The sequence below is a fragment of the Cebus imitator genome, unplaced genomic scaffold, assembly GCF_001604975.1.
Source record: "Cebus imitator isolate Cc_AM_T3 unplaced genomic scaffold, Cebus_imitator-1.0 Scaffold237, whole genome shotgun sequence".
In the NCBI taxonomy this organism is placed as follows: Eukaryota; Metazoa; Chordata; class Mammalia; order Primates; family Cebidae; genus Cebus; species Cebus imitator.
Window position 1 is genome coordinate 1,373,671 of NW_016107552.1, and position 15,052 is coordinate 1,388,722.

Sequence of the window (15,052 nt, forward strand, 5' to 3'; positions counted from 1 at the left end):
ATACCTAATCTGATGGAAATACCACGTAAATAGTTACGGCTCTATTGTCTTTTATTTGTGTTTTTTAAATTGTTGTATTATTTTTTATGGTTTTTCTTTTCTAAATATTTTTATCCAGAACCTGTTGAATCTGCAAATGTGGAACCCATAGGTCTCAAGGGTTTGCTATGCTTAAGAAAGAAGACCGTCCAGGAAAATGGGGATAGCAAAGTAGAAACAGGAGAACCAGAGAGGAAAGTACCGAAGTGAACGGGGAATATTAGTGTGAGAGTGCCCAACTCCGCCTGGTTTGCCTGGGGCTATTTCAGCCTTTTTTTTTTTTTTTTTTTTGAGGCAGAGTTTTGCTCTTGTCCCCCAGGCTAAAGTGCAATGGGACTATCTCAGCTCACCCACAACCTGTGCCTCCCGGGTTCAAACGAGTCTGCTGCTTCAGCCTCCTGAGTAGCTGGGATTATAGGCACCCGCAACCACATCCAGCTAATTTTGTATTTTTAGTAGAGACGGGGTTTCACCATGTTGGTCAGGCTGGTCTCGAACCCCTGACCTCATGTGATCCGCCCGCCTTGGACTCCCAAAATACTGAGGCATGAGCCACCGTGCCTGGCGCTATTTCTGTTTTAAAGCAGAAAGTCCTGTGTGCCAAGAATCTGCTCAGTCCCAGGCAGACTAGCTTGGTTGGTTACCTCCATGAACACAGAGGATCAAGGACTCTTTCCCCTGAGAGCATTTGCTTATCCAGGAATAGCTGGCAGCTGAGATCTCAGGACTGGATCCTAGGAGAAGAAAACTGTTGGGGAAGTGAGGAATCAGCAGAGATGTAGACATTCAATCAGAACAGCTGTGAGCAGTTGGAGACTGAGGGGTCACCAGCACAGGGATAGATTCCCCCTTAAGACATTTGTTAAAGTTGAAGTTGTGCAGGCAACAGACTAAAGAGCTATACTGAAAACCTCTGAAGGGCAGAACAAAATCTTCGTAAGCCTAGCAAAACTGAGGATAAACATATCTGCTAGCCTTTCAGTTAAAAACACTAGAGGGCTGTGCCCAGAAACAGGGCAAATCAGAGGCACACTAGACCTTACTGACCCTGCAGCCTCACAACTGCAAATACAAGTGCTTGTTGGATTGAGGTGATCAGCACTCCACCCTATCAGAGTAAAGGCCATTGTGCTTTCCTCTGGCAGACAATAACTTAATGTAATATTCTACCATTTATTATTTCCAACATAACATTTAAAAGTAGTAGACGTGTGAATATGCGAGATGCTATGAAATAAAAAAAACAGACACTAGAAGAAGAACCACAGTTGACAAAGTTATTAGAATTAGCAGGCAAGGACTTTCAATAACTATGATTTTTAACAAAATAGATTAGAAGATGAAGAATTTCACCAAAAAAAAATGGAGGCTATTTTTTAAAACAATCAAATGTACATTTTGGAAGTGAAAATAAAATATTTGAAATTAGGAACTCAACGGATGCAGACTTTTTAAATGACAGAGGAGTGAATCCTCCTACAGATAACAAATATAAACACTAGATAAAACAAAATCCATCTAAAGATGCTAGAGATGAAATTGACCCCAAAAGATGTAATTAAAAGTGATAGAAATTGCAGTTTGTGACTTTCTAACTTGAGGATACTCCCCAAACCTCAGAGCTGTATATATAATATATATTATATACATACAATACATACATGTTATATATACATGTAATTTGACTAGTACAAATATCTAGGACTAGTACAAATATCTAGGAATGACCACATGAGTGGTCATTCCAATCCTAGATTAGAATAGAAATAGAGTGGTCATTCATATATCTTTTCATGTGCTTATTTGCTATTTACTATATCTTCATTGGATGCTTGAAAAGATATTCAATATCATTATTCATTAGGGAAATAAAAATTAATATCACAATAATGTGCTACTGTACACTTATGAAAATGACTGAACTTTAAAAACGAAACTGACCATACCAAGTGTTGGTAAAGACATGGTGCGGGGGAACTCTAATACACTGTTGATGGGAATGTGAATGGAACAACAACTTTGGAAAAAAGTCGAGCCACTTCCAGAAATTTAAACATATACCTACCATATGATACAGTTATTACACTCCTGGATAGCTGAATTAGTCAGGGTTCACCAGAGAAATAGACCAAAATATTTCTAAATTTATATTTATACACATAAAGATTTATTATAAGGAAAGTGATTTATTATAAGGACTCACACATTTATGGAGGCTGAGAAGTCCCAAATCTGCAGTCAAGAAGGTGGAGACTCAGGAGAGCCAATGTATGGTTCCACTTCAAGTCCTAAGAGAGCAGAGGTTTCAGTCTGAGTCCAAACACCAGTAAAAACCAAGGGTCCAGCTCAAGCATTCAGGCAAGAGGAGTTCCCTCTTACTCAGCCTTTCTGTTCTATTCACATCTTCAGTGGGTTGAATGAGGTCCACCCACATAATGGAGGGTGATATGGTTAGGATATTTGTCCCATCTAAATCTCAGGTTGAAATGTAATCTCCAGTGTTGAAGGTGGGACCTGGTGGGAGGTGTCTGGGTCATGGGGACAGATCTCCTGTGAATGGCATGGTGCCATCCCTATGGTAATGAGTTCACATGAGATCTGGTTATTTAAAAGAGCCTGGCACCCCACCTGTCTCTTGCTTCCTATCCCACCACGTGACCACTTGCTGACCCTTTGCCTTCTGCCATGACTGTAAGATTCCTAAGGCCCTCACCAGAAGCAGATGCCAGCACTGTGCTTCTTGTACGGACTGCAGAATCCTAAGCCAAAATAAACCTCTTTTCTTTATAAAGTACCCAGTCTCAGGTACTCCTTTATAGCAACATAAGTGGACTGACAGAGAGGGAAATCTACTTTACTCAGTCTGCCGACACAAATGTTATCATCCAGAAACACCCACACAGATACACCCAGAAAACTGTCTGGCTAAATATCTAGGCAACCTGTGGCCCAGTGACGCTGACACAACTTAACCATCACAGTATTTACCCAAGAGACAAAGCACGTGTACCTATATGGACTTGTACATAAATGTTCACAGCAGCTTCATTTGTTATAGCTCAAAACTGAAAACAACCCAAATGTCCATCAACATGTGAAAGGATAAAAAAATTGTGGTATAACCACACAATGAAATATTATTCAGCAAAAAAAAGCGAGAAACGAATTGTTGATCCATAAAACATATGAATGAATCTCAAAATAATTCTTCTATATGAAAGAAGCCAGAAAATAAAAAGAGTATGTACTATATGAGTATAGTACAGACTGTATTTATATAATCCATAGTGACATAAAGGAAATCTGTGATTGCCTAGAGTTGGAGAGTTGGGGTGGAAAAGTAGGAGAGAAAAACTAAGAAGGAGCACAAGGAAAATTTGGAAATGATGACTATGTTCATTATCTTAACTGTGGTGATGATTTCACAGGTAAATAAATATATCAAAACTTATCAAATTGTGCTCCTTAAAAATCAGTAGTATATTGTATGTCTGCTGTAACTCAGTAAAGTTATTAAACAAGCACAACCTATTACAATATGTGGCATGTTGGTAAAATAGTGGTTAGAGGGAAATTCATAGATTTAAATGTTTATATGAGAGAGAGTTCAAACTCAATTATTTAAGCTCTCATAATTATCTACAAAAAGGAGGACAGATTAAATATAAAATAAGAATGGCATAATGATCAATAAAATGCAATTTAAAAAGTAAAAAAAAAAGTCAAAAAATACAAAACAGTTGAATACCAAAGAAAATCAATGAAGCCAAAAGCTCATTATTTGAAAAGATCAAGAAAGCTGGTAAACCTGAAGTCAAACTCTGCATGGAAAAAAGAAAGATGGTACAAGTTATTAATATGGAGAACATAAGTGGAGACATCACAACAGATCCTACAGACATCCTAAAGACTCAAATTGCCAAACTTGGCATTAGGAAAAAAAATAGAAATCTGAATAATCTTACATGTAGAAAAGAAATTGAATTTGTAATTTAAAAACCTTCCCACAAAGAAAACTCCAGGAAAAGACTGCTAAACTGATTAATTCTATCATACATTTAAGGAAGAAATAATACCAGTTTTACACAAACCCTTTCAGAGTAGAAAGGTTAGAATAAACAAATAGAACATGATTTCATGAGGCCAGTATTACCCTGATATCAAAAGTAGATGAGGAAAATACAGAAAAAGAACATTGCATGCCATTATTTATGACAAACATAGGTGCAAAGGTTCTGAGTGCAGCAATATATTAGAAGATAATACATCATAACCAAGTGAGGTTTAACCCAGGAATACAAAGTGACCTAACATCCCAAAATTAAACAACGCAATTCATGATTTTATGAGAATAAAGGAGAAAACTTCATATGATTGTTTCAACGGATAGAGAAAATTATTTTGAAATTTAGCGGCCATTTGTGATTAAAAAAAAAAAAAAAACTTCCAACAAACTGTAGATAGAAAAAACCCTTGTCAAATTTACAAAGAGCATGTAAAAAAAAATCCACAACTAACAAAATTAATGCTGGAATCGTTTTCATTCTCTCTAAGATTGGAATTGAGACAAGAATGTCTACTCTTACCACTTTGTAATTTAACGCTGTTCTAGCTATCATAGCCACTGAAATAAGTTAGGAAAAAGAAAAAGAAATAAAAGGCATACAAACTGGAAAGAGAGAAGTATAGCTGTTTTTATTTGCTGTCCTTATAATGAGTGAATTTAGCAAAAATCAATAGTATTTTTACACACTATCATTGAACAACTAGAAAATAAATTTTTTAAATGCAATTTTAATTACAATATCACATAAACATGTAAAATGTTTAAGAATAATGTAATAAATCTATGTAAAACTTGTACTCTAAAATCATATAACATTAATATATAAATTATAAAACTATAAAATTAAAGCTTTATGAAATGTATAAAAATTATATAACTTATTTTAAACATTTATAGTTTTGTGTAGTTTAATATAGTAATTATTTAAATGTAAAGGAAATAAATATTTCAAATAGAAGGCAAAGATTGTCAGACTCAGTTAAAAATAAAAGTATATGCTGGTTATAAGAGACATTTTAAATATAACCATATAGAAAGATTGAAAATACAGAAATGTAAAAAGATGTGCTAGGTAAACATTAACCAAAAAGGAAGCTGGTTCAGCCATTTCAATATCAAAGTAGATACTGAAGGCAGAAAGTAAAACTGAAAATATGGAAGAGTAAATCCAAGAGGAAAATGAGTCACAATCCTGAACCAGTATGCAGTCAGTGGCACAGCTTCAAATTTTATAATGTAAATATTAAATTGAGAGAAATAGATATATGCATAATAATGTGGAAATAATTTAACACATCCTTCTCAATAACTGATAGAGCAATAAAATTAAAACCCAGCAATGACAAAGATCAGAATAACACAGTTAACTTTGAATGGACTGACAAATAGAGAACATCACATCCAACAATGATACATTCTTTCTACATCTACATGTAAACTTTACCAAAGTGACTAAATGCTGGATCAAAATTTGGAGTATTTTCTCTGAGCCCAAAAGAAACACTAATTAATACCAAATGAATCACCAAGAAATCCCCAATTGCTTAGAAATTAAACAATATACTACAATCTCTGCATCAAAAATCAAGAAGAAAAATTAAAATTATTTCAATTAATGATACTGAATCTATGGCATATCAAAACATGAGATGCAGGCAAAACAGAGAATACAGGAATCTTATATTGTTAAAAAGAAAGACAAAAATTAATAATTTAATCTTCTATCTCAAAGAGTTAGAACAAGACTAAATCAAATGCAAAGAGGGTAGAAGAAAGGAAATAATACAGATACAGAGAGCAGAAATTAAATAAAAGTGTTCAAAACGAAACAGTAATAATGCCAGAAGTTAGTTTATAAACTTGTTAATGTTAATAAACTTGACAAATTTTAGGCAAGAGCAATTAAGAAAAAAGGAGAGAGAAACCTGTCAATACTGTAAAAAATAATGAGAGACATCATTTCAAATTCTATAGATGTCTAAAAGATAATAAGATATCGTAAAGAGTTTAAACTAATAAATTTGACAGCTTGAATTGCAATGGACAAATTCCTAAAAAAAAAAATCCACTTTTGCAATGCTAACAAAAGAATAAATTAAAAACCTGAACAGTCCAAAATCTATCAAAAAGTTTAGCATATTATTTAAAATTTCTCATAAGAAAACCTCAAATCTAGATAAATTCAGTCAACTCTTCTTTATATTTAAGGAAAAAATAACACTAATTTTCCACAAACTATTACAGATAGTATTTTTTTTATTTTTATTTTTTGCCAAGCTAGAGTATGGAACAGATAGTATTTTTTAAAACACTTCCCAATATCATTCATGGGGCCAGAATAACTTTGATCTTGAAACCAGAAAAGCACAAGAAAGGAAAATTACAAACCAGGCTTTCTCGTGAACTTACAGGCAAAAAGCCCAAACTTAATTTTGCAAATCAAATCAGTGATAAATAAAAGCTATGATACATCATGACTAATTGATGTTTATTCTAGAAATACAATAATGAAAATCAAGTAGTGCAATTTTCCACTTCAACAAGACAGAGAACAATTATATAATCACCTCAGTAGATATAGAGTATCATTTGACAAAATTCAATGAACATTTATGGTGAAAGCTTTTACGTAGAAATAGTGGAGAATAATCTTTAATTTGGTAAAAAACAAATGAAATAAAGAGCAAATTTTATTCTTAATGGTGAAACACGGAAAGGTTTTCCCACAAAATGAGAAACTAAACAGGAATGCCTACTATCACCAAGCATTATCTCCTTCTATTCAGCACGTACTGTGTATTCTAGCCAAAACAGTAGGAAGGAATAAGTAATTGATGGCTTAAGGACTGAAAGTGAAAAAATAAACTTGTCTTTATTCACTGGTAATATGATTGCATATGTAGAAGATCCAAAAACAGCTTTAAACTATTAGCATTACCAGTTTAATTTAACAGTGTTACTGGATACAGGATCAATATACAAAGATCAATTTTATTTCTATATATCAGCAATAAACAAATTAAAAATAAAATTTAAGAGAATCATAAAACTATAATAACATAAAAAATATCAGATACCTAGAAATAAACTTAATGAACCAAGTTAGCTACAGTAAAAACTACAAAACATTATTGAAAGTGAGAGATGAAAAGAGGGACTGTTTCGTAAATTGTGCTGGGACAACTGGATGCGTATCTGAAAAATAAATAAATTAGATCCCTACCTCAAACATTACACAAAAACAAGTTAATTGTTAATCTAGGTTGATTAAAGACCTAACAGACAAAACTAAAACCTTTAAAATTGTGCAATAAATTATATACTTTTCTATAATAAATTATAGAAACATATAGCCTCAGGATGGACCATGTTAAACCAGACACAAAAGCGCAAATCAGACAATAAAAGATTGATAAAATGCAACTAGATTAAATTTTAAAACTTTCACACAGCCAAAGACGTCTCATACAATATTAAAAGACAAAGAATGTACCGGCAGAAAAAAAGTTTTACTTTATATAGTCACGAAGAATTAGTAACCAGAATAGATTTTTAGAATTGATTTACAAAAAGATAAAAAACACTGTTAGGGGAAAGTTGCATAAGAAATAAATAGGTAACTCACAGAAGAGAAAAATAAATGACCAAGGAACATAAATATGTAGTCTTACTTAGTAACCAGTAAAATGCAAGTTAAACCCACAAAGATATCATTTGGAAAATATTAAACCATCTGACAATATCAATTGTTGGCAAGAACTCTCATCTACTGCTGGTGGGAGGGTAAATTTGTACAATCATTTTGGGGAGCAATTTGGCAAGATCTAGTAGAGATTAATACATGCATATCCTTTCACCTAGAAATTCTGCTTGTAAGTATATATTCTAAAAACTATTGCATATGTGTACCAGAAAATGTGTACAAAAATTGGAAACAGCCTACATGTCCATCAATGAAAAAAGAATACATTAAGGTTAATATAGTTATACAATGGAACACCATGTAGAAATTAAAATGAATGAACTAGAATTACATATATCAACATGTATAAACCTTTCAGAAAAACATGAAATGTATTTAAAAATAAAAGTTGTGGAATGATACATATGGTATAATATCATGTATATAAATCTAAGAATATGCAAAACAATACCATGTATTATTTATGGACACATATGTAGTGAAAATATTTTTAAAACATGATAAACACCAAGTTTGGGATAGGTCTGTATTTCTGGAACAGAAAGCAAATGAATGGGATTGTAGAGGGTAATACAGATGGGGCCAACTGTCTGTATTATTTTAACTTTAAAATAAAAGGTCTAAAACAAATATAGCAAAATCTCAAGATATCAAAGCTAGGTGGTGGGTACACAGTGTTTGTTATATTAATATTAGTCTGGTAGTGTGCTGGTACATTTTTTTTTTGAGACGGAATTTTGCTCTTGTTGCCCAGGCTGGAGTGCAACGGTGTAATCTCAGCTCACCGCAACTTCCCCTTCCCGGGTTCAAGCCATTCTTTTGCCTCAGTCTCCTGAGTAGCTGGAACTACAGGGCATGCACCACCGTGACCAGGTAATTTTGTATTTTTAGTAGACACAGGGTTTCTCCATGTTGGTCCAGCTGGTCTCGAACTCCCGTCTCGGCCTCCCAAAGTGCTGGGATTACACGCATGAGCCACCTCGCCCGGCCAGTAAATGTTTAACAACTGGATTTCCTAGGAGAAAACCCTGATTTGTAGGGTTGGCCAATTTTCATGATATAAATACTCCCACCACGGCCAATTCCAAGCTGTCGACTTGATTTCATTGATTACACAGTTGGGAAAAGATGCATTTCTGGGAGCCAGAATGAACCAGCTTCAGCATACCTCTTTATTAGTCTCTACCACTTTCTGTGTGAAATAGAGGAAAATAAAACACTAACTTTAAAAGCAAAACTAATTTTAAAAGCTCAGTTCCATATGGAAGGAAATCAGAGGGCAGGTGCTCTGAAAAAGCAGGGATGGTGGGCCCCCACCCTTCTTCCTTCCATGAAAACTACCAAGACACCAGCATATAAACCACTAGCCCAGACGATCTCTGATGTGCTAGGATTTGCCAAAATGTTCTCACCTCCTTTATTGATAGTGGCACTTCCTCACTCAGCAAGAAAGCAAGGAGGCATCTAGAAAATGTGGCTACATAGGGACCTGAGATTCCATGCACAGGACATGAGGCACAGGCAGGTTTGTGAAATGGGGGAAAATGTAGACCCGTATCCCAAAGCAGATATAAAATAAATGGCTAAGACCACTGTACTCACTCAGCACTGAAATGCCCAGTTCAGAGATCATTTGATTACCTCTTTTTTTTTTTTTTAAATTATTGTGCTTTAGGTTCTGGGGTACATGTGCAGATCATGCAGGATTGCTGCATAGGTACATACATGGCAAGGTGGTTTGCTGCCTTCATCCCCCCATCACCTATATCTGGTATTTCTCCTCTCATTATCCCTCCCCCTGTCCCCACCCTCGATGTCCCTCCCCTAGCACCCCCCCCCACCACTGACCACAGTGTGTGATGCTCCCCTCCCTGTGTCCACATGTTCTCATTGTTCAACACCCACCTATGAGTGATAACATACAGTGTTTGGTTTTCTGTTCTTGTGTCAGTTTGCTGAGAATGATAGTTTCCAGATTCATCCATGTCCCTATGAAGGACATGAACTCATCGTTTTTTATGGCTGCGTAGTATTCCATGGTGTGTATGTGCCACATTTTCTTTATCCAGTCTATGGATGATGGATATCTGGGTTGGTTCCAGGTCTTTGCTATTGTAAACAGTGCTGCAATGAACATACGTGTGCATGTGTCTTTATAATAGAACAATTTATAATTCTTTGGGTATATACCTAGTAATGGGATTGCTAGGTCAAATGGTATTCCTATTTCTAGGTCCTTGAGGAATCGCCAGACTGTCTTCCACTTTATGGAACACCGGTGCTCACTGAAAGTATCTTGAAGACCAGAGGGGAGCCAGGGAGTGGGATCAATACCCCTACTCCCTCTCCATCCATAGCCACTCCTCTTGTATCTGACATAAGTGTAAGGCTTTCTGATAATGATTTCATTGGAGTAGCAGGTTCCACTGCTTCAAAACAGAAACGGTATGGAAGAGCCACTGAGATGTTCATTGAATGCACATATTTTTGCAGTTATCAAAACCAGCGCTTAGAAAGAGAAAAGTCATACAGATGACAGGGCCACAACTCAAGCGCCTGCGTTCTGACTCCTGACCCAACTGTTCCCACCCTCCTGTACCCTCAATCCAGAAGCAATTCCTGCCCTTCTCTCTTTCCGCCTCATTAAGAAAGAAAGCACATGATGATCAACAAGAAGAGAGAAACAAGCAGAAGGCAATGTCTAAAGTCCAAGCACCTCACTACAGTCATCCAAGAAGCATTGCTTCTTACCTGCCTGACACAGACAGACAATGTCTCTACCTCCCTGGTCAAGGACAAAAATTAGGACAATGGCCAGCCAGGGGACTTCTCCCAGATATTCTTCATTGAGCTTCTGGAAGAGCACATGGAGGAGAGAAGAGAAAGACATTATTCTCCCTTTTTGGCACAGCAGCAAAGTGGACAAACACAGGCTTCCCCATCTAAGTTTAAATCTCAGAACCAGTAGGCACCAGCCCTATGACCGTCAAGATGATTAACTTCTCTGAAAAGTTAATTTGCAAAATAGAGTATTCATTGGCTCAGAGAATGGTCATGAAGGCCAAGCGATGTCACAAACAGAAAACCTTCAACACAGACACTGATCCCACAGTAAATGTTCATAATATATTGATCCTTGGCTCAACATATGCAAATCAATAAATGTGATATGGCATATTAAGAGAAGGATAAAAACCATATTATCATCTTTATGGATGCAGAAATGCATTTGACAAAATTCAGCATCCTTTTTTAGGAATAGGAGGAATGTACTGTAACACAACAAAGCCCATAAATGAAAACCCCACCAATAACATAATACACAATAGTGAAAAGTTGAAAACTCTCCCTCAGAGATCAGAAACAAGACAAGAATGCCCACTCTCAATACTTCTAGTCAATGTAGCACTGGACGTTCTGGCCAGAGCAATTAGACAAGAAAAAGAAATAGGAGGCAACCAAACAGGAAAGGCAGAAGGGAGTCTCTATTTGCTAATGACATGATCTTATATGCAGAAAACTCTAAAGACTCCGTGAAAAAACTATTAGAGCTGACAAACAAACTCAGTAAAGTTGCAGGGTGCAAAATCAATACACAAAAATCAGTACCATTTCTTTACACTTACAGTCAACTATCTGAAAAAGAAATTAAGAAATCTAACACACTCACAATAGCCTCAAAAAGAAAAACTAAAATGCTTAAAATACTTAGTAGCCAGCTGTGATGGCTCATGCCTGTAATACCAGCAGTTTGGGAGGCCCCAGTGGGTAGATCACTTGAGCCCAGGAGTTTGCGACCAACCTGGGCAATATGGCAAAACCACGTCTACAAAAAATATATACAAAAAAAAAACCTAGCTAGGTGTGGTGGTGTGTTCCTCTAGTCCCAGCTACTTGGGAGGTTGAGGTGGGAGGATCACTTGAGCTCAGGAGGTCAAGGCTGCAGTGAGCCACGAACACACCACTGCACTCCAGCCTGGGTAACAGAGACCCTGCCTGAAACAAATAAACATGGGTGCTCACTGAACACCGTCAAAAAATGTAAGAGTAAATTTAACCAAGAAGGTGAAAGATCTGTAAACTGAAAACCATAAGTCATTGATGAGAGAAATGTAGATGACACAAATAAGTCATGTGTTACTTACTGATGGGAATATGTTCTAAGAACTGTGTGGTTAGGCAATTTTGTTGTTGTACAAACATCATAGAGTGTATTTGTACAAACCCAGTTGGAATAGCCCACTACACACGTAGGGTGTATGATAGAGCCTACTTCTCGTAGGCTACCAACCCATCCAGTACATAACTGTAGTGAATACTATAGCCAATTTTAACACGATGGTATTTGTGTATCTAAACAGAGAAAAGGTACAAAAATACAGCATAAAAGTGAAAAAATGGCACAACTGTATAGGGTCCTCAGTAAAAATGAAGCTTGCAGAACTGGAGGTTATTCTGAGTGAGTCACTGAGGGAATACTGAGTGAATGTGAAGCTCTAGGACATTACTGTACATTCCTGCAGACTTTATAAACACTGAACACTTAGGCTGCACTAAATTCATGTTAAAACATTTTTTCTTCAATAATAAATTAACCTTAGGTTACTGTAACATTTTTACTTCATAAAATTTTTTATTTAACTTTTTTACTTTTGTGATAATCATGTAAAATACAAACACATTATACAACTGTACAAAAATATTTTCTTTCTTTATATACTTATTCTATAAGGTTTTTTTCAATTTTTAAATTTTTTAATTGTTTTACTTTTTTAAACTTTTTTCTTAAAAACTAGGAGACACACACACACACACACACACACACATACACACGCATACACACATTAGCCAAGGGCCGCAAAGGGTCAGGACCATCAAGATATCACTAGGAAATAGGAATTTTTCAGCTTCATTATAATCTTATGAGCCACTGTGATCTATGCAGTACATTGTAGAGTAACTGAAACATCATTATGGATTGAATGATTGGAAATGGAAATGTTTTTGTTTTCATGGATTGGGATTTAATATTGTTAAAATGCCCATACTACCCAAAGTGATGTAGAGATTCAATCCCTATCAAAATTTCAAAGTCATTTTTCACAGCAAAGAAAAAAAATCCTAAAATGTGTACAGAAGCACAAAAGATCTCAAATAACCAAAAGAATCTTGGGCAAAAATAACAAAGCTGGAGGCATTGCACTACCTGACTTCAAAATCCATTACCTAGCTATAGATCAAAACAGCATACCACTGGCATAGAAACAGACACATTAACCAACAGAACAGGACAGCCCAGAAATGAATCCACACATTATGGTCTATTGAGTTCTGACAAAAGTGCTAAGAACACACAATGGAGAAAAGATCACTTCTTCAATTAATGGTATTGGGAAAACTGGATATCAACAAGTGAAATTGTACCCTACCTCACACCATATGCAAAAATCAATTCAAGATGAATTAAAGATGTAAACATGAGACCTGAGTCTGTGAATCTATGAAGGGACATAAGAAAAATGCTCCTGAATATTGGTCTGGGCAAAGATTTCTTAGATATGATTCCGAAAGCACAGGCAACAAAAGCAAAAACAAACAAATGGAATTGCATCAAACTAAAAAGTTTCTGCACAGCAAAGGAAACAATTGATAGAGCAAAGAGACAACCCAAGGACTTGGAGAAAATATCTGCAAACCATACATCAGATAAGAAGCTAACATAGAAGATATATAAGAAACACAAACAACTCATTAACAAGAAAATAAATATCACAATCAAAAAATTAGCAAAGGACCTAAATAGACACTTCTCAGAAAACACCTACAAATGGACAAATGAGGATTTTAAAAGTTCTGGTCATCACTAATCATCAGGGAAATGCAAATTAAAACCACAATGGAATATCATCACAAATTTGTTAGAACATTATTATCAAAAAGATAAAAGATAATAATTTGATGCAGGTGTGGAAAAAAGTGAACTCCTGCACACTGTTGGTGGGAAAGTAAATTAATACAGCCATTATGGAAAACAGTGTGGGAGTTCCTCAGAAACTAAAAGTAGGATGATCATATCGGACGTATATCCAAAGGAATTGAAATTCCTATACCCAAGAGATATTTCCACTCCTATGTTCACTGGAATGTTATTCACAAGTTAAAATATGGAAGCAACCTTAATGTCCAACATCAGATGAATGGATAAAGAAAATATGGTATATATACACAATGGAATATAATTTAGCCTTTAAAATGAGGAAAATCCTGTTATTTGCTTCAATATGAATGAACCTGGAGAACATTAGGCCAAGTGAAATAAGCCAGACACAGAAAGATACATACTGCATGATCTCAGTTCTATGTGAAATCTAAAGAAGTTGAACTCATAGAAGTAGAGAGTAGAATGGTGGTTACCGGAGGCCCGGGGAAGGGGTGGGTAGAGGAGGAGGAGTTAGTGATCAAAGAGCACAGAGTTTCAGCTGACAGAGGAAGAAGCTTCAGTCATCTATTGTACAGAATGGTGACAATAATAAACAATAATGCAATATGTATTTCAAAATTGCTAAAAAGACTAGATTTTAAATGCTTTCACCACAAAAAATGATAAGTAAATGAGGTGATAGATGTGTTAATTAGCTTGATTTAATCATTCCACAATGTAAACATCATCAAAACACCTCACTGTACCTCATAGATACATATAATGGTTGCTTGTCAAAAATAAAATTTAAAAAGATATAGTTTAATATACTCTTTCCTTGAATTACTTGATAAAGAAATTTCCAAATCTCACTGAAAATTAATGTGGATTTGCAAGAAATAGGAACACTCTTACACAGTTGGTGGGAGTGTAAATTAGTTCAACCATTGTGGAAGACAGTGTGGCGATTTCTCAAGGATCTAAAAGTAGAAATTCCATTTGACTCAGCAATCCCACTATCGGGTATATACCCAAAGAACTATAAATCGTTCTACTATAAAGACACATGCACGCATATGTTCATTGCAGCCCTGCGTACTATAGCAAAGACCTGGAACCAACCCAAATGCCCATCAATGACAGACTGGACAAAGAAAATGTGGTACATATACACCATGGAATACTACGCAGCCATAAAAAATGATGAGTTCATGTCCTTTGTAGGGACTTGGATGAATCTGGAAACCATCATTCTCAGCAAACTGACCCAAGAACCGAAAGCCAAGCACCGTATGTTCTCACTCATAGGTGAGTGTTGAACAAC

At 35.6% G+C, this 15,052-nt stretch overlaps 1 long non-coding RNA gene across 1 annotated transcript in view; it reads right to left on the bottom strand.

Moving 5' to 3' along the window:
* Positions 1 to 549: 549 nt before the first annotated feature.
* The window catches only part of LOC108282206, a 17,364-nt gene continuing 2,861 nt past the window's right edge, over positions 550 to 15,052 (bottom strand). Inside the window, exons 2-3 of the long non-coding RNA XR_001816302.2 lie at positions 2,243 to 2,327; positions 550 to 787 (exon numbers count right to left, since the gene is read on the bottom strand). This is a non-coding gene — a long non-coding RNA (uncharacterized LOC108282206). The remainder of the gene's footprint in view (positions 788 to 2,242; positions 2,328 to 15,052) is intronic.